The following is a 19592-nucleotide window of genomic DNA, read 5'->3' on the forward strand; positions in this document are numbered from 1 at the left end:
GGTCGCTTGCGTTTCATTTCCTTCACTCTTGCCATCAGAAGAGGACAGTCTGGTGTCATTTAACAGTTAATGCAGTGGACTTACGGTTAGGGTTACTTCAAAAATAAAACTGTAGAATGAAAATATAGAAATATGTCCGCAGAAGAGCATAGATTTGTTGCTTCCCTCAAATGTATTTCACAAGCTTATACTACCATGACTACTTAGGAGGAGTTGGTTATAGCACGATGTTAGGGTTATACCTAGAAGAGCAGGGTAGATTTCATGTGCTCTTTGTGCGGATGGATCAGTCACACACACACACAACAGTGTGAACCATGGGTGCTTCTCTCTAGGAGCAGAGCATGACATGTAAAGCCCCTAGGACAAGAGGACGAGGCAGGGAGTGTCTCATCCACATTCTCCTCACACATCTGGGATCACTGCTATTTCTGACCACAGCCTGGGGCACAGGAGACTCAGCTTGATAACCCTCCGCACCTAAGTCGTGTGAAAAGACAAACCACAAGAGAGGCTATGGATTCGGGAGAAGGCAGGCATGTTTCACTGAGTTCATAGGTTCCATGTTTTCAAACTTCTGACTTTTCATCTTCAAATAATGTTAGACCTTTCACAGGCAAATAAAAATAATACAAAGAAACCTCTTAGATTCTTCACATATGTGTATTTTCCCCAATTATTAACATCTTACGTTACAAAGATCAAACACAGGATAGTAATACCGATATAGATCTTAAATAAATTTCAGATCTTATGGCTATGCTAGTCACAGCTGGATTTAAATAGTAAGTAGCTGGTTTTTGTATCAATTATAATTTTTCACAACAGTCTTTAATAACAAAGCAGTAGTTAAAAGATAGAAAAATATATATTTAGAAATCAAAGCAGAAAGGAGTGCTTCTATATAATTTTAAGTTTAAAGAAAACATGGAAATTTAAAATTATTTAAAACTAGATGATAATAAAACACTGCTATAAAAACCTTAGGGTTCAGTAAAATTAGTATTTATGTGGAGTTTTATGAAGTAAAATGTTTCTATTAGAAAAAAAAGAAGGGCTGGAAATTATTAGCTCAGCATTTAGAGCAAGAAAGACAAAAACTAAAGGCAAGAATAAGGCAAACAAGCGTCCCTAAGCCAAAGACAGCAATGGAAGAATAGAAACTCAGATAAGAGAAAATGAGAGAAAGACAAATGACCAACATATTCTCAAATCACTTTATTACAGACAAATAAAGACGACAAAATAATGGCCATGTTTGCGATCAAAATGACATGCCAACTTCAACAATATTAAATTTAAAAATGGGGACAAAACCCGTAAGGAAAGCAGAGACAGAATGATCCAGGCAAATATTGTAAACAAAGGTTTTTTTTGTTTTTGTTTTTGGTACTGGGGATTGAACTTGGGTCCTCGTGCTTGCAAAGCAGGCCACTGAAGGTTTTGTTTTCATAAACTTTAAAATAGTAGATGAAAGATATATTCTTAGAAAAATGAAAATTACTAAAACTGGGAAGAAATCAACTAGAAGGAATATCTTAAAATACCCACAGATACTCATCCAGTAGTGAAGGCTGAGCCTCCCTTATCCAAAAATCCAAAATCCAAAATGCTCCAAAATCTAAAACTTCGTGAGTTGCAAATATGATACCACAAGTAGAAAATTCTATACTTGGCCTTCTATAATGAGCTGCAGTCAAAAAGCAGGAAGGCTAAAAATATATAAGATGCCTTTGGGCTATGTGTACATGAAATATAAACTGTGTTTCAATTTCAGGCCCATCCTCGTGAGATCTCATTTTTGCATATTTTCAAATATAGCAAAATACCCTCAACGATCTGAAACCCGAAACACTTCTGGTACCAACCCTATGGGGTAAGGGACAGTCCACCAGTCATTTCCAATCTACACAAAATGAAATGGTTGGGTTAAGATGGGCTAGTTCTCCCAAATATTCAAGGGCCTTATTTATTCAACTGCATGTGCTCATAAGAAAATATTTAAGGAAAAACCAATGATCACATCAGTAGATCTGGAAAAATTCTGTACAATTCAATATCTATTTATGGTGAACATTTTCAGCAAATATGTAATAAAACTTCCTTAATTCAAGAAATCAAAATTCCTCAGGACACGATTATTATCACTGGATAATTATCACCAAAAGAATCAGACATTTTATCAATTCAAACTAATCTGTTGAATGCCTGTTGTGTACTAGCCGATATTCTTGGCAACACAGGGCATGTTAGGTGGAGACAGATGTTACAGAGTCCAATAAAGTAGCAAAGGCACACAGGAAGCTGCTGGAGCAAGGTGGATCACTGGTGTTAAATGGTCATGGCTTATAGCTAGACACACCTCAAACGCCTCAGGAACTCACCAGCAGGGCTTTGGGAAGTTTATGGGATTATGGGGGCTTCTTGTGAGGAGGTGGTTTGGTTGGAAGAGTCCATCCCTGGGGGTGTGACCTAGAAGGTTCACCTCCTCCCTGCTCTCTGCTCCTATCCTCCATGCTGTGAGTAGCTCTCTTCCGCCAGGCCCCTCTGCCATGCTGCCCTGCCCTAGAGCCAGCCAAACATGGACTGAAACCTCTATAGACTGTGAGCCAATAAACCTCTCCTTCCTTAAATTATGGGTGCCAGGTATTTTGTCCCGGCAAGGAGGGAAGTAATGAAGACACCTCACAAGTGCTTACATGATGTAAATACTCCTGTAGATGTTAAATCACTTCAATTCATTCTTCAGTAACCACCTCAGATTAAATCGCTATTAAAGCCTCATTTCATAGATGAGGAGATGCAGAGGTAAAAGTCCCCTTGCTGTAAACTGGGATCCTCCAGCCCCAGCCCTGCTTCCCACAGCTTTGCCCTTGGGAAGACTTCCCTGCAGAAGGACAGAGAGGCCCAGAAAAGGCTTTGGGGAAACTCACTGAATACGCAGATGTACTTGAAACAGTTCCTTGTACATTACACTGGCGAAAAGGTTTTGCTTAACAGACGTGTGTGAGGAGGGACTGGAGCCGCAGTTCCAAAGAAAGATGCTAGAGTGGCAGGAAATTGTAAGAATAATTGGTTTTGTTAAGATGTTTTGAGTGTATTGGAGATAGAGAGAGGGAGATAGAGTATGAAAGGAGGGAGGAAGAAAGGAAGGAAAGAGGAAAAGGAGGGAGAAACAAGGGGAAGAAACATGCAACAGACGAAGAAGGAAGAAAAAGAGGAAGCAACCCCGGAATCCGGAAGTGCTGCTGGCCCTTCCCTGAGTCACAGGTGCCTCGCTCCTCCCTCTGCCCAGCAGTGCAAAGGAAACAGAGTGAATGTCCACCCTGCGTCCTCCCAGAGCAAAACACTTCACACTGGGTCAGGGGAGGCAGAAAGGTGCTTGGTGCTTGATCTGATGGGTGTGGAGGAAACCCAGGGGCAGAACAGGTTGAGGAGGATGAGGCAGGACACGTCCAGGAGGGACTTCTCCAACCAGGGAGTCTCTGTAGGAGCCACCTTGCGTTGTGGGGGACAAGGAAGGTGGACAGGGCTGTACCGCCCATGCCCCGGACACGCCACATCCGCACTTCCCTCCACTGGGGTGGGGGTGGGGGACCTGGGGGTTCCCACAAGGAGGGGCCGGTGGGGTCTGGACCCCCAGATCAGGAGGCTTCAGTGTGAGCAGCACTGGGATGAGCGTTTGGGGCGTTGTGGGGGAGAAGCAGCCTCGTTCGATTTGCATTTCCAACAAGACTATTGCGTAATTCGTGCTGCCTGACTCTTGGAGATGATAATTGTGTAACTCTTTGTAAATGTAAATCTCAAATGTAAATGTAAACAAACGTAAACCCCAAAATGGACAGAGCTTCTAGATCAGAGTCCAAGTGTGCCAGGGAACATGAACGGGATGTTTTCAGAGCGACATCCCTCCTAGGAGGACCCCCTGGGCTGGCCGGGGGGCTCTGCCCCCCAGAAGGAGACAGGAGCCCCCAGCCTGCACCTCCAGCACCCCGTGGCCCGCCCCAGCCATCCTCAGTCCTGCCGCACTGGCTGCGCCGTGGACGCCCGTCACTAGTGCACTCGTGCCGAGTGGGCACATGTGCAAGAGACACTTCATTATTTTTCCCTCTTCTTTCCCTTCACCCCTTCCCCTTCCCTCTGTGCTAGGGTCCCCTTCCCACTGGCAAAAGATCCCCCTCCCTGTTTCTACGAGCTGTCTTTTATTTTGCTCTTTATTTATTACTTTGGGTTTCTCATGTAAGAGAATCCATGTGATAGTTAAGCTTGTATCTGTTTGATTTCACATTATGGCTTCAGGATGCATTTATCTCTTCTACAATGACTCAGATTTATCTTCCTCTGTAGCAGAGTCACTCCACTGTGTGTGAACAGCACGTTTTTTTATCTATTCATCTGTTGCTGGGAATATAAATGCTTCCAAGATTTTGCTGTAAGTTGTGCCACTGTAAACACGGGTGTGCATGGGTCACTGTGGTGCAGAGTCTAAGTCTTTCAGGAAGACACCCAGTAGAAGACTAGTTGGGTTTCATGGAGTGAGTGTGTGTGTGTGTGTGTGTGTGTGTGTGTGTGTGGTGTGTCTCCACAGTAAAAGTTAGAGGATTATTCCTCCTCACATGTAAGGCGGGATAAGTCTTACTGAGAAGTCTTACTCAGATTTTGTATTGTACCTTATTTATGGGGCAGCAGGTAAGCTGATCCAGAGGCCCCTGTGAGGAGGCACGTGGTCTGGACAGCACGATGCGGGGCCCCAGAGGATGGAGGCTGAAGCCCAGATGAGCAGTGGCAGGTGCACGACATCTGTACAGCACAGGGAAGCTGGGGACAGAACCCCCCACCTGGCACCCCCTGTGCTCCCTTCTACTCCTGAGCTACATCCCCAGCCCAAGATGCAGGAAATGTTTTAAAGGAAAATTTGATCCAGATGCTCAATTTGTTTGAAATCATGTAGCTAGTAAATGCTCTGGCTTTGAGCCTAAAGATCAGGATCACCCCATTCCATTAGTTTTGCTTCAGTATCTAGCTGTTATTAGATGTGATGACAGCTTTCGTTCATGTTTTCAGCTGTTCTGGGAACTGAAAATAGGGCGCTGAGTTTAGATCCATCTCTGTCTTCTATCCACCTCCACTGCGGTTCCCTGGAAAAGAGTTATCAGACTCGGGGACACAGCTACGTGGGAATTACCTGACAGCAAGAAGTAACACAAACTGTCAAAAGAGTGGAACGGGAAGATCTAGACATTTCCGTCCGAAAGAGAAGAAAGACATCCCCCCGCCATAAATCAAGATGTGGAAAGAAAAGAAAAAAGGGAGGGAGGGAAAAGGGAAGAGAGGAGGAAAAAATGGAAGAACGGGAGGCAGGGAGGGAAGGACAAGACAATTTTCAGTATTTAAAGGGCTAAGCATGACTGAGGGTAACTTAAATCAATGACAGAATTTACAGATTTAAAGAAACTATTTTCTTGAGATGTACACATTATGAAATTTACCCACTTAGTAAAGTTCAATATTTTCATAATTACAGTACTGTCATATAAAATTCATTTTAAAATATTAGGAACTTCGGCCGGGGATTTAGTTCAGTGGTTCTGCCACGTGCCTCCCAAGCACAAAGACCTGAGTTCAATCCCCGGTGTCCCCCCAAAAATAATAATAATAATTAGGAACTGAAAACTAGAATCTAGGAAAGGGAGTGGCTTGGAGGAAGATAAAAGATGAAAAAATACTTTTTAAAGAAAAATGGTGAGGCATCTCTGGAGAGAATATTCTTGGTACCTTTCCCTTTTGAGTAGACTTAGATGCCCAGTTGCGGAGGAGACTGAGATCCCTGTGCCCCGCATCATTTGACTTACTGTGAACGCATCACGTGGAGCTTGTCACAAGTGCGAAGTGGACCTTGTAACGTCGTGGGAAGTGGACTTCACACGGTGCTGGGACTTCTTTGGCTTTGGTTGTGTTGTCTTTCAGCATCCGGCCCAGGTCAATTACGCATGGAGTCTCCTTCTCATCTCCGGACACGCAGTCTCTGTGTCTCCTTGATTTTCGCGACCTCCACCACCCTCAGGAGCCCCGGTCAGCTGTGTTCTACGGTGCCTCTCCTCCAGGGACTGTAGCATTTGTCACAGGGTTCTGACTTGGTTCTGTCCTTGGATGAAGAATACGAAACAGATCAGTAGCCCTTCCCATCACTTCCTGATCACCATGTCAGGTAGGGTTTCAAACTCCCAAGAGACGACTTTGAATTCAAATTCATTTTCTCTCATCATGAAATCGTCTTCATGGCACATGCTAAATTCATTTGGAAACAGCCGCAGAATAACCAGGCTGAATTTCTTTCCCTCCCTTTGTACACACAGGGACCACTAGGGGGCAGCACTTGAACAAATAGAAGGAGACGTGGGTTATTCTCAAATAGTTATGAAATGAAGAAGGGACAGTAAAAATTATAAAATCATCAACTGAAAGCACAGTGAAAGACTACACAGACACTTTCAGTGTTTTCTGAATCCAGAAGCCACACCTAATGAAAGTCTGAGATCTGGCCCAGCTTCTCTTTTCTGCTTGATGGAAACCTCAGTTCCAGATCTGTTGTGTCACTGTGTCCCTGAGAATGACAGCACACACATCCTCGAGACAGGAGGTCCGAGGTGAGGGACGGTGGCGAGCAGCAGCTCAGGGAGCAGAAGACAGCCCCATCCAAGCCCACCAGTCTTTGCAGGAATCTCCTCATCTCTGACTTTACGTAGCTCCTGCCTGCATTTACCAGCAAATGGTGAATGGGAATTTTCCCTGGTCATAAGTACATTGTTCCCTGCTTCTTCAACATCTTGTCCTCATAATCCCTTGCTCATCTTCAGCTGAAACATGCACAGCCTTGATGGATATAAAGTAGAATACACACACCATGGCAGGTATGTTACATGTCTTAGTGATATAGCCTGACAACTATATGTAGCGCAGATTTCTCTAAATGTTTTAAACTATTTACCCCTGGATCATTACTCTAAGTCAATTTCATCTATGATCTAATTTTTAAAAAATTGATTGACTTGATTTTTAAGATAATTTTTGGGTTTACAGAAAAATTGAGCGCAAAGAGTTCCATGTACTTCCTCTGTGATTTGCCTTTTCCGGAATGTCATGTACATGGGATTGTACAGTACAGGAGCTTTTCAGGTTGGCTACTTTCACAAGGTTCTTCCACGTTTTCATAGGTTAATATCTCATTTCTTTTCACTGCTGAATAATAATCCACTGTGTGGAGGATCCACGGTGTGTCCACCCATTCACATTCACTTTCTTAATGACCTAATGCTTAGTAATCCTGAAGAAAGCTGCTGCAAATATTCACACGCGGGTTTTTGTGTCGGTGTGCTTTTAACTCAGTTGGAGAAATCGCTCCTAGAACAACTGCTGGATCACATAGTCAGACTGTAACAGTTGCCCAGCTGCTATCTTCTGAGGTGGCCGCAGCACCCATGGGGAGTGACAGCAATGAACCCTGCAACCTCACCAACATGGCGTGGCTTCTTGAAGGATCACACAAAACTCTACTCACTTTTTAGACAGTTGCCTTTGTTCTTTGTGGAAAGGAAAAGGGCCCCTGGGGAGTGAGATTGCAGGATTAATGATCTGTATCAGTGCTCCTGCTGCCGGGACAAAACACCTGACATCCACAGTTTAAAGAAGGAGAGCCTTCTTTGGGCTCACAATTTCAGTGAGTTCAGTCCATGGCTGGCTGTCCCAAGCTAGAAACAGCACCGTGGGAGGTCATGGCAGAGGAAATATCCTTGCATCATTGTGTCCAGAAAGCAGAGCTGAGGACAAGAACACACCCTTCCAGGTCATCTCCCAATTAGCCAGTCTTCCATCCAGGCCCCACCTTCTATCCCTATGCAGCTATAAACTCATCAGTGATTTGTCAGTGCAGCACAATGCCTTCATGACCCAATCACCTTCCGGATACCTCAGACTTCTGGGAGACATTTTAGAGGTAAAGCACAATGCTGTGCTCATTTAGATCTCATTAATCACTCTGCCTCGAAATAGTCCAAGGGGAAGAGCTGTGCTGTTCCCTTAAAGACATCCACAGAAAAACAGTGGATATGCAGCCTTGGGGTTTTCTCACATTGCTCTTGCTAAAATGACTATCTTTATAAGAAGTTCAAATCCAATGATTTTTTCACATCTCTCTCAGTTTAAAATCTGAAGCTTTCAACAATGTTACATAGCATAGTTATAGCCACACCTGACATGGATGACCATGTGTGAACACATCTGCTCACCTGTGATCTATACATCTTCCACCTGTCCAACCCCTCCACCTGCTCTATGCCAGCCAGAGCTCTGTGCCTTTTGAGAATGGTCTGGCTTTCCCACAAAGCTCATTCTGTGGTGATCTGTGATGTGTCAACCCCATCTGCTTGCTTTGTCTGCTCTTTGTCATAAGGCACTGTGACCTTTTCCTACACACTGTGGATGCAGACCTTGGTCCCATTGATTATATTCTACTTAACATCCATTGTTCTCCCACATTCTGTAACTTTGGTAGGCTTTTTAGGAGGATTAGGAGCAAGGAACGTGACATTTGGGAAGGCCACTTGGAGATCTGCTCTCCCTCCGGCCTGCTTGGGCCCATTCGTCGGGACCGGGGAGCCGCACCCTCCCCTGCCTGCTCCACCACCAGCTCCAGCAAGGAAGGTAGCCACGCAGGCGCCCCTGAAATACCCCCCCACTCTCAGACCTCCTGATTGTGCCAGTCCTTGGACCCACTCTGCAGAGGCATAGGTGGTCATAAAGGGTATTTTTCTGAGCTGCCAACTTTGAACATCTTTAAAGAAAGGGCGGGGGAAACCTGTAGTAGAACTGTGCGGAGTTCAACCCCACAGGAGGTCAGGGAACTCAATATGGGCCTTGCGGCCTGAGGTCAGTCACAGGGATCTGCCATCGGCTAGCTGAGATCAGAGGACTTGGTTCTGCACATGGCTGTGCACGTGGTATATTATGACAGCAGAGATATAATCTGAAAGAGGCCCTTCAAATTCATTTTTCTTCTTTCTTTTCCTCATTCCACTCCACAAATTCTTTTTTCTGTCCTCTTCAACCCAGTCTCTTGCTCCACCATACTATCCCTCATCTCCCTTTCTGTTCCTGCTCCTGCCCTAACTCAGACTTCTTCTTTTATCATTTTTTCTTTTTTCTTTATGTTCTTTTCTTCTGTCATTTTACCTCACTCATGGGTCAATAGTTTCAAGGGAACGTGAGTCCCTATTACTGTTAAGGGGATATATCCCTGTCCTTATTCCTGCACTCTGTCTATCCCTGTTGAATTTAATAGTTTCCTAAAGATTGTATTGTCATTCTATGTCCTCTGGCTTCACTTGAAACCTACCCCAATTCTTTCACTTATCTACTCTTGTCCTAACTCTGTCTAACCCCCCATCCTAAATGGTAAATATGCTATATTGAAAAGTTTCCTCTGGCTTCACTTGAAACCTTCTCCAATTCTTTCACTTATCTACTCTTGTCCTAACTCTGTCTAACCCCCCCATCCTAAATGGTAAAGATGCTATATTGAAAAGCGTATTCATTGCAAACATACTTTGGGCTGCTCCTTGATTTTAATTTAATTCACATGGTTTAAAGGTGACAGACTAATGACTACCACAAGTGATCAATTTGTTGTAAGTTGTGCTTGATCCTATTGTGCTGCTGATTATATCAATTGGGATAAAGGATTATGATTGATTTAATGAGTTGTTTTCTGTGATATTATGAAAATGAGAATGTCTATGAGTCATTAGAGACGCAAAAGCTAAAGTGCACTATATCAGAAAGATTTAAGTAATAACACAGAAATTAAACCAAGGATAATCCAACAACAAAAATAAAAATGAGAAAACATTTAAGCAAGACACAGAGACAGACTTCCAGTTCACCAATGGCAAACAGCAGGGCAAATGAGGATAAAAAGTCTGACAGTGAACCAGCAGGACACCCTGAACCCATAGCACAGGAGGTAACAAAGCAGATCAATCAGGCTCTAGAAAAATTCAAAACAGAAATAATTTCCAAGATAACCATAGAGATGGTGAGCAAAATGGAAGTCATGATTCCTGACTATAGAACAGAAATTGAGAAAAAAATAGATGAGCTCAGGACCATGATAGAACCCATGAAGGCCCAGCATAAGAAAGAAATGGAAACAATGAATGCCCAACAGAGGAAAGAAATGGAATCCATAAAACAGATTCAAAAAGATATCCAGGAGATTAAAAACTCTATTGAAAGTGTATGCAACAGAATTAAAGAATGCAAAGATAGAATCTCAGATATAGAAGATAGGATTGCAGTCAGTGACCGTGAAAAGAGAGGTCTCTTTAGGAGGATTGGGAGGATCATGAGGATTGGTGGCGTCCCAGATCATGGATGTGCAGATGGTGGCTCGAGCTCCCTGGTTTTCCCCTTCACACTCTCTCCTTTCCCAGTCATCCCCGGGGTCTTTAGGACATCCATGACAGGACATCACTCTCCTTACTCTGCAGAGCTGTCTTAGCCTTTCTGGGTCTCATTATCAGGCATTTACCAACATTATTTTGCCCTTCTGGCAGAATTCTGGCAGCAAAATGTGCACACACACATACATATACATTCTCCAGTAAGCAAATACTCATAACACTTTTATAGACGTAAGGCTGTCATTTCCACAGTGAAACTGATGTATTAGAGAGGAAAATATTTATAGTTCTGTTTTGTCTTGAGCAAGCACCTGTACATCCTGATAACCATCAATCATTGCTTTTACAGGAAAACAAGTACACAAAAATCAAAACAAGCCATGCTTTCCTTAAATTACCTGGTCTTGCCGAGAGATCTGTGTCAGCTCTGGGTGGGGTCTCACCTTGTGACTGGGAACACTCATTGCTTATTATATCTCCCGAGTCTTTTCTTCCATTCATCTCCTTGAAATGTCTGTGCCCATTCCTTATGTAACTATAGGCAGGTCCAAAGTATGTGGGCTTTGAAATGGACAAAGCTTAGATGGATATAACGTTGCATCTGTTACCTTTGTTCTCAGAAGTGAATTTAACAGAGAATGTAAATATCACACGACCTACTCAAGTGCAAGGAACAGCTTCCACTTCTGAAGGTACTTTTTAACTTTCACTTTCATTCCTTTCTCCATTCAGAACATTTGGGGGAACTCAGAAGGGTAATAGTGTGAAATTTCTGTGTGGCCTGGCTAGAAGTTATTTAAACAAAGTATTTGTTCTCACGATCACACTCCTTTGTAGAGTCTAAAAGAAGTTGGAAGCAGAATGGGGGTGACCAGCGTGTGGGGGAGAAGGGGGCAGCGGGTATGGGGAGAGATTGATGGCTGTGTCCCAAGCAATTTTGGGAAGCAAAATGTTCCGGTGCGCTGTTGCCTGGCAGGTGACTGTGATAGCACCCTAACGTACTGCACATTTTTAAAAACCCACAGGAAAGATTCTGAATGTCTTTACGTAAAAGAAACGACATCTGAATGTTTTCACGTAAAAGAAACGTCACGTGCTTGGAATGAGCATGATGCATTCATGTATCGAAACCTTCCTGGGGCAGGATAAATGTGTTCAACTTTCATGTATCAATTAAAATGAATAAGAGCAGCTGCACAGGGAGGGGTGGAGAGCTCTGAGACAAGAAGTTACTTGTCTAATGAACACTGGGACTTCGGGATTCTGGTAACCTGGAGATTGGCCTCTCTGCAGCGTTTCCCTGCTGGTCCTGGAGCTTGGCCCCGAGTGCAGCCTGCTCTTCAGCCTTGACCACAGCCTCCTCATCATGGCCTTGCTGGGTAGTGCACTGGTGCTAGGAGGACCCAAGACTCGCGTGGGGGCGGGGCGGGTCCCAGGGGTCTTCTCACCATCCACCAACTCCCTTTCTGCCTCCTGGGCATGCAGGCCACTCCCTGGGGGGGCTTTCCTTTCAGCATTCCCAAGGGATCAGGGCAAACTGGGGGTCGGAGCCTGAGGACACTTTGAATGTAGCTTGTTGGTGAACCCGCTTTCTGACTTCTATCCTAAGAAATTACCAATTAAAAAAATTAATGACAGAGTTCATCAGAAATGAAACAGGGAGGAGAGAGTGTGCACCTCACCGCACCTTCTTGAGTCCCCTTGGCTCCTCCGTTGCGGTGAGTTGTTCGGTGAGCACAGGCTCATGTTATGTTTATGCCCCGAAGTATAATAACACGTATAAACTTTGGTCAGCTCCCACTGTCCTGATGCAGTATGACAGACCAGGCAGCTTAAGCAACAGAAATTCATTTTCCTGCGATTCTGGAGGCAGGAATTGAGCTCAGGGTGCCACAGGTTGGTTTCCTCTGAGGCCGTGCTTCTTGCCGGGCCAACCTTTTCCCTGCATCCTCGCCTGCGCCTTCTTTGTTGGTGAATCCTGCAGACTCCTCTCTCCAATCCTCTGAGAGACGCGAGTCCTGCTGGGTTAGGGCCCAATCATGCAGCCTCACTTACCCCCCATGACCTGTTTAAAGGTAGCAACAAGATACACCCTGGAGGCTGGGGAGGAAAGACACACTGGCGGCTCAGCTCGCGACGGTCGGTTGCGGCAGCTTCCACTGACATCCGGGTTACCTCATCACGGCTGCCCTGCATCCCCTTAGTGTGAGGGTTCTGTGCTCTTCACCAGGGTTCTGTCTCCTGTCCCTTCAGCGATCTGGTGCCACTTCCTTCTTTTAAGGCTTCAAAGTTTCCTATATTGTCAGCTATGCTTTCACTTGGGTGATAAGTTTAATATATTGGCTTTTTTTCTAAAGATGATAAAGAACATTATAGAACATAGGACTTGATGTTGGACTAAGATACTCATTAATTTAAGCAACTTTACGAGAAGGAGAGAGAAAGGGGGAAACTTAGGAAATGGGATAGAAGGCTATGGATTGAAGTATGTTATTTTTTGCATATTTAAAGTGCTAGCTTTAATAAATACTGGTAATGTTTTTTGTGAAAGGAAAAGAACTCTAAAACTTATTCTATGAAGACAGCAATACTCTGATAGCAAAATCAGACAAGGACATAAAAATAAAACTATAAACTATTATTGCTGATGGACATAGATGTAAAAATTTTCAATAAAACACTAGCACACCAAATCCAGTATTACACCAACAATTACATACCCTGATCAGGTAGGATTTATCCCAAAGATGCAAGGAAAGTTTATCACATGCAAATCAATAAGTGTAATGCTACAACAGAATAAAAAAATAGACATGGTTATGTCAATAGCTGCCCTAAAGTATTCAATAAAATTCAATATCTTTTCATGACTAAAAAATCCTCAACAAATCATGTATAGCAGGAAAGTATCCCCAACCTAATGAAGGCCAAATATGACAAACCTACAGCCAACATCATACTGCATGGGGAAAAACTGAAAATACATTTTCTAAGATCAAAAACCTGATAAGGATGTCTACTTGTACCACTCTTACTCGATATGGAACTAGAAATTTAAGCCAGAGAAATTAACCATGTGAAATAAATAAAAGGCATACAAATATGAAGAAAAGGAGAAAAATTACGCCTATTTGCAGACAAGATTCTAAACTAAAGGCTCCATCAAAAGACTATGGAACTGATAAATGAAATCAGTAGAGTTGAAGGATACAAAATCCAGATACAAAAATCAATAGCATTTTACTATCCACAATGATATTGCTGAGAAAAAAATTAAGAAAGCAATCCCATTCACAATAGGTACAAAAGTAAATCACCTAGAAACAAATTTACCCATGGAAGTGAAAAATCTCTACAGTGAAAATTACAAAGCAGCCATGAAAGAGACAGAGACATAAAAAAAGAAAGACCTCCCATGTTCATTGATTAGAAGAGCCAATATTGTTAAAATGACCCTGATACCCAAAGTGTTTTACAGATTAATTTGCAATTCCTATCCAAACAGCAATGGCATTTTTTATGCAATTAGAAGAAATGTCCTAAAATTCATGTGAAACCACTGACTTAGTCAGTTTTCCTGTTGACGTGACACAATGTCCACAACCCACAACACAAATGAAGAGAACCTTAATGTGGCTCATGATAATAAAAGACACAGTCCATGGTCAGCCAGTTCCAAGACAGAAACCTTATGGGGAAAGAGCATAGCAGAAGTTGCTGTGCAGTTCCTCAGGACAGGCAGGAAAACCTCCAAAAACACATCTCCAGTGACACACCTCTTCCAGCCATGCCCAACCTTCCAACACTTAGCTATGAGCTCATCGATGAATCAATCCAGATGTGTAGACCTCCCCCATGACTCAATCACCTTCCAAAAGTCCTACTCTGGACAAATGAGAATTTCCAGGATCCCAAAAATAACAACCAAATAGAACAAACAATCCTGAGCAAAAAGAACAAGGTTAAAGGCCGGGCGTGGTGGTGCATACCTGTAATCCCAGCATTCGGGAGGCTGAGGCAGGAGGATCGCTGTGAGTTCAAGACCAGCCTGGGCTACATAGTGAGTTCCAGTTCAGTCTCAACTACATAGTGAGACCCTGTGTCAAAAAACAAAAAACAAAGTTAAAGGCATTGTAAATCTAGTTGCAAGACACTTTGCAGGACTATAGGATCCAAGAGAGCGTGGTACTGGCATTAAAGCCAAAACACACATCAGTGGACTAGAATAGAGATCCTCAAGATAAATCTATCTATCTGCAACCAACAGCTATTTGACAAAGGTGCCAAAAACATACTCTGAGGAGAGGACAGTGTCTTCAGTAGATGTTGCTGGGAAAACTGTGGAGATCAAGACAAAGAAGCCTGCAATTTGGCCTGTCTCTCGCACTGAACAGAAATCAGTTCAAATTGGATTAAAACATACATGTAAGACTGGCCGCTAGAAAACACTAGAAGAAAACAGAGAAAGTACTTCAAAATACTGGTGTAGGCAATGAGGATGCTTTGTTTTTGTTTTTGTTTTTTGGATAAGATCCCCAAAGCACAGGCAACAAATGCAAAAATAAACAAATGTATCAAACTAAGAAGCTTCTGCACATGGAAGGAAAATAGCAGAGCAAAGAGCTGACCTATAGAACAGAGAAAGCATAGCACACGGTTTGTCTGACAGAGAGTTAATCAATATCCAGGTGAAGTGCTGCAGACAAGAGGGGAGCCACAGGTTGTGGAGTGTGGGGCATCCAGGCCAGGCTGTGGGTTTGGGGTCCGTTCCTCACAGGTGCCTGGCCCACACCTGGGCTGGCTCCCGGGGAGGGGAGCAGAGGGGAGCATAGGGGAGCCGGAGTTCTCTTGACGCTGCCCCTCTGAGTCCCTCTTCTTTCTCCCCACATTCTTCCAGGGCTGCACAGACCCCACTGCCCACCCCCAGGACATCTCTGTGTCCCCAGCCTGGCCCTTCACAAGGAAGCCGCACGGCCCCAAAGCCATCAGGACCCATGCCAGCGTGCAGCACACTGGGCTCTCGGGGAGGCTGGGCGCCCCTTTCTTCCTATGTGTCGCTCTAGACAGGCTGGGAGGCGAGGTGGGTCCTGCCCCAGCCTGCACCGTGGGACTTGGGTGTTCACTGCTATGGGCAGAGGTGGGCAGGATGCAGTCCCTGGGCCTTCTCTTCAGCACTCTTTTCCCAGCAGAACAGCGTGAATATCAAAGTCCTAGGAACTGTCTGCATTTCTAATAAAAGCAACGAGTGTGCCTTTTTTTTTTTTTGTATAGGGGATCGAACTCGGGCCCTTGTGCTTGCAAGGCAGGCAGCAGAACCACTGAGCCAAACCCCCAGCCCAGTGGCTGCTTTTAATACATAATTTAAACGAACCACTTGTGGCACTGTAAACATAAACTGTAGCTAGGAGAAAGGATTTTGAATGCTCCCAACTCAAGAAATGACAACTGTTGAGGTGTCAGAAATGATACTTTAACCTGATTTGTCAGGATTACACACTGTGTACTCCTGTCAGCATTCTGTACCTACCCCCCAAATATGCACAATATTTATGTGTCAATTATAAAGAAAGGAGGCGCAGACCCGGCAAGATGGCAGGCCGGCCCCACGGCCTCATCCCTCCTCTCCCGAGTTCCCCAGTGGAGAAAGTCAGCTTCTCAGAGCTTCCTGTGCTGCCCTTTGAAAGGTGACAAAAGGTTCTCACGCGGAATGCTCACAAGTCTCCCTGAAGTTCTTGGGTGGGAAATTCCATTCAAACCAGATCATCGCGACCTTCGTATTGTGTCCTGAACCAGCGCGCTTTAATTTGTGGCAGCCAGTGCGTCGGCATCACTCCCTCTTTTCCTCCATAATTAGCTTTTGAGTTCCATAATAATTGAGTTTCATGGCCCAGGGCCCATTGAATCTCGCTGACTTCTGTCTGAAGAGGATCGGTCAGGCATCGCCAGGAGAAAAGGAGTCATCTCCATTGTGAGCCGGATCAACCATGTTCAGCAGACGTGGTGGAAGTTTAATGGTTATGTTCCTGATATTTAGAAGTCGGACTGTAATGGATGCACTATTCACACGTATCTCGGAGCTGCAAACCATTAATCTCCTTTTGAACGAATGCACCGGACCAAAGCAGTGCAATAATCCATGGCCTGTTTGGTATTTCATGCACATTTTAGTTGCTAGACAGGAATAAATCTTTCCCCACACACTTCTCCTTGACCTTAAGAGATGCGAATTGGTCCGTGTGGGAAAGGGTGACATGTTTCTAAGTGGGAGCCAGGGTGGAGTTGCTTCTGAGTGTGCTGATCCATTTCAGCTGGGTACCGATGTTTCTGCTCATATAGAAAGTCATTTGCTAGGCCTCGAAGATTCTGGAGATCAGCTGTGGTGCCAACTTGAATAAGAAGCATCTGGCAGACCGGTGAGCAGAGTTCTGGGTGCATCTGTGTGATGGGTTCACTGAGCAGGTGTGGCTGTAGCCTGGATGGAATTGACAGGTGAAGATGAAGGAAGTCTCCGTTTTGTTTCCTCCGAGGAGATCCACCATTGCCTTTGGACATCCGTTTCCAGTCTTCCAGCCCAGCCACTACTCTGCCTTCCAGTGTGGACCCCTCAGCTTCCTTGTGTGGACCCACAGAGCAAGCCCTCTGCAGCGAGATCCAGGCCTCTGACCGCCCCTCCACTCTCCCGTGTACAGACGGCGGCCCTTTTGCAGGTAGCCATTGTGCGCCTGGTTTGTAAACCCCAAAGGCGTGTGTCACATCTGTTCCTCTCTCGTGAACTCCGTTGGTGTTCCGTCTGCCTTCTTCTGAAAGACCGCAGCACGTTCCGCATTTTCTGAGTCTTTTCACCCGCCCTTGACGTGCTCTAAAGCGTCCCGACAGTGACAGCACCGCGGACCTGGGCCGGGGAACTGGCCTGCATCCCAGCTGCGTTTCTGTAGACAGGCAACTGCAGCAGGCCCGAATTCCCCGGGCTCTGTTTCCTGGCCTGTGAAGTAGGGACAGCAATCTACAGCAGAGCAGGCTGAGAGCCAGAGGTACGTTTACGTCTGCAGAAAGAGCGCGAGTTCCCGTGCGCGCTGTGGTGGTGTGACAGCCTCGTGCCACCACGTCCACCTCAGCGCCAGACTCGCACCCATCAGGGCAAAGGCCGCTTCTGTCTTCGTCCCTTTCTCTTACGTTGCGGATCACAGCGCTTTGCTATCACTTCCTCCTCCTGCTTTAGAAAGGCAGTTGTTAAAGAGATCATCAGCTGCATATAGTAACGGGAAACCTGGGCAGCTGCCAATACGTCTCTGTACCTGATACCGATTTGTAACTTGGTGGAGCTTCTTTCAAATGCATTGGAAAGAGGAAAACGCCCTTTTGACATCTCAAGTAAAGAGAGGGCATTGACAAAGCCACCAAGGGTTCCTGGAGCATCCACCTCCTCCCCTGTCGCGAGCCGGCGACGCAGAGCACTGTCCAGCAGTGTCTCAAACCTGAAAGAGCAGCGGGTGGAGATGGGGCAGAGAGAAAGGAAGGACGCCAAGACAAGAGTCTCATCACGGCGACATTCCTCCTCCTGCTTTAGAAAGGCAGTTGTTAAAGAGATCATCACCTGCATATAGTAACGGGAAACCTGGGCAGCTGCCAATACGTCTCTGTACCTGATACCGATTTGTAACTTGGTGGAGCTTCTTTCAAATGCATTGAAAAGAGGAAAACACCTTTTTGACATCTCAAGTAAAGAGAGGGCATTGACAAAGCCACCGAGGGTTCCTGGAGCATCCACCTCCTCCCCTGTCACGAGCCGGCGACACAGAGCACTGTCCAGCAGTGTCTCAAACCTAAAAGAGCAGCGGGTGGAGATGGGGCAGAGAGAAAGGAAGGACGCCAAGACAAGAGTCTGATCACGGCGACGTTTATTGCAGGCAGGCATCAGCCTTTCAAAGGAAAAAAAAAAATCACAAACTATTATGGGCTAGGATTACCATAGTAACCTCAACACCTGCTCCACAGAAATGAGAGTTCATACAGGAAAGAGAAAACAGGCTCAACAAAAACAACCACCATGGGTAGCAGTAACCCAGACAACCACACGTCTGAGGGTCAGAGACAAGAAGCTGCAACTCTCAGGAATTCCACAAAGTAAATACACCACCTTCTAAGGTGGAGGAACTTAACAAAATGGAGTTACTAAAGTTAACAACACTTGCAACTAATAGTCATGATGATTCCCACACTCCCCCAAGGTCAGATGGAAAGGTAACGTGTGTTTCCTTCCTCAGCAGTAAATAATCTTTGTGAGAGGTTGTGATTTCTATTTATCAGACAACCACACGTCTGAGGGTCAGAGACAAGAAGCTGCAACTCTCAGGAATTCCACAAAGTAAATACACCACCTTCTAAGGTGGAGGAACTTAACAAAATGGAGTTACTAAAGTTAACAACACTTGCAACTAATAATCATGATGATTCCCACACTCCCCCAAGGTCAGATGGAAAGGTAAAGTGTGTTTCCTTCCTCAGCAGTAAATAATCTTTGTGAGAGGTTGTGATTTCTATTTATAACTGGATCCTTTGCTTTCTAGTATTGTGCCCCCACAAACGTAGTAACAGGAACTTTTTCTGCCCCTGTTCCTGGGTTTAACCATCTCGGAACAGGGCTTCGTGAAAAAGTAAGTAGTAATGTGGTTGTCTGCACAGAAGACAGACTGAAGAAGCTCGGGGTAACCACAAGTGGCTGCTCGGCTCCTCCCGGACACGCGGCTCCAGCCTTGTCTCTGGATGTTCGTGATTATGATGGATGGACTGTTGGAATGAGACCACAGCAGAGAAATTCTGCTTACAGAAAACCCCATTAAGGCCCAGCCGAAATGAAGTATCTCTGTCAGACAAAGCCCCAAGAGGAGATGACTCTGAAACCAGGACAGACACAAAGGAGCTACTCAGAGGCCCCAGAAGGCCCACATCCCAGGGTGGGGCGTACTTGCACAGGGAAAGTGTTGTAGAAACCCTGTTATCTTCGGGGATCCGTGTGGTGTGTGTGGAAACAAGTCTTCCCGCTCTAAGAAACAGAAAAGAGCTGAAAGACAGGATTGTGAAGGAGAGTGAGAAATCTGCAAAGGAAATGAGTTTCTAACTCTATGTGTCTACATC

At 45.0% G+C, this 19592-nt stretch overlaps 1 long non-coding RNA gene across 1 annotated transcript; it reads right to left on the reverse strand.

Annotated features, from left to right (window-relative positions):
* Positions 1-4408: 4408 nt before the first annotated feature.
* LOC104859401 lies at positions 4409-14481 on the reverse strand. The gene is made up of 3 exons (XR_779371.1): positions 14447-14481; positions 5853-6145; positions 4409-5138 (listed from the first exon to the last, which is right to left on the reverse strand). It is a non-coding gene; the product is annotated as an uncharacterized LOC104859401 (long non-coding RNA).
* Between the last annotated feature and the right edge of the window lie 5111 nt (positions 14482-19592).

Source organism: Fukomys damarensis, unplaced genomic scaffold (assembly GCF_012274545.1).
Source record: "Fukomys damarensis isolate Sample0158 unplaced genomic scaffold, DMR_v1.0_HiC HiC_scaffold_6, whole genome shotgun sequence".
NCBI lineage: Eukaryota > Metazoa > Chordata > Mammalia > Rodentia > Bathyergidae > Fukomys > Fukomys damarensis.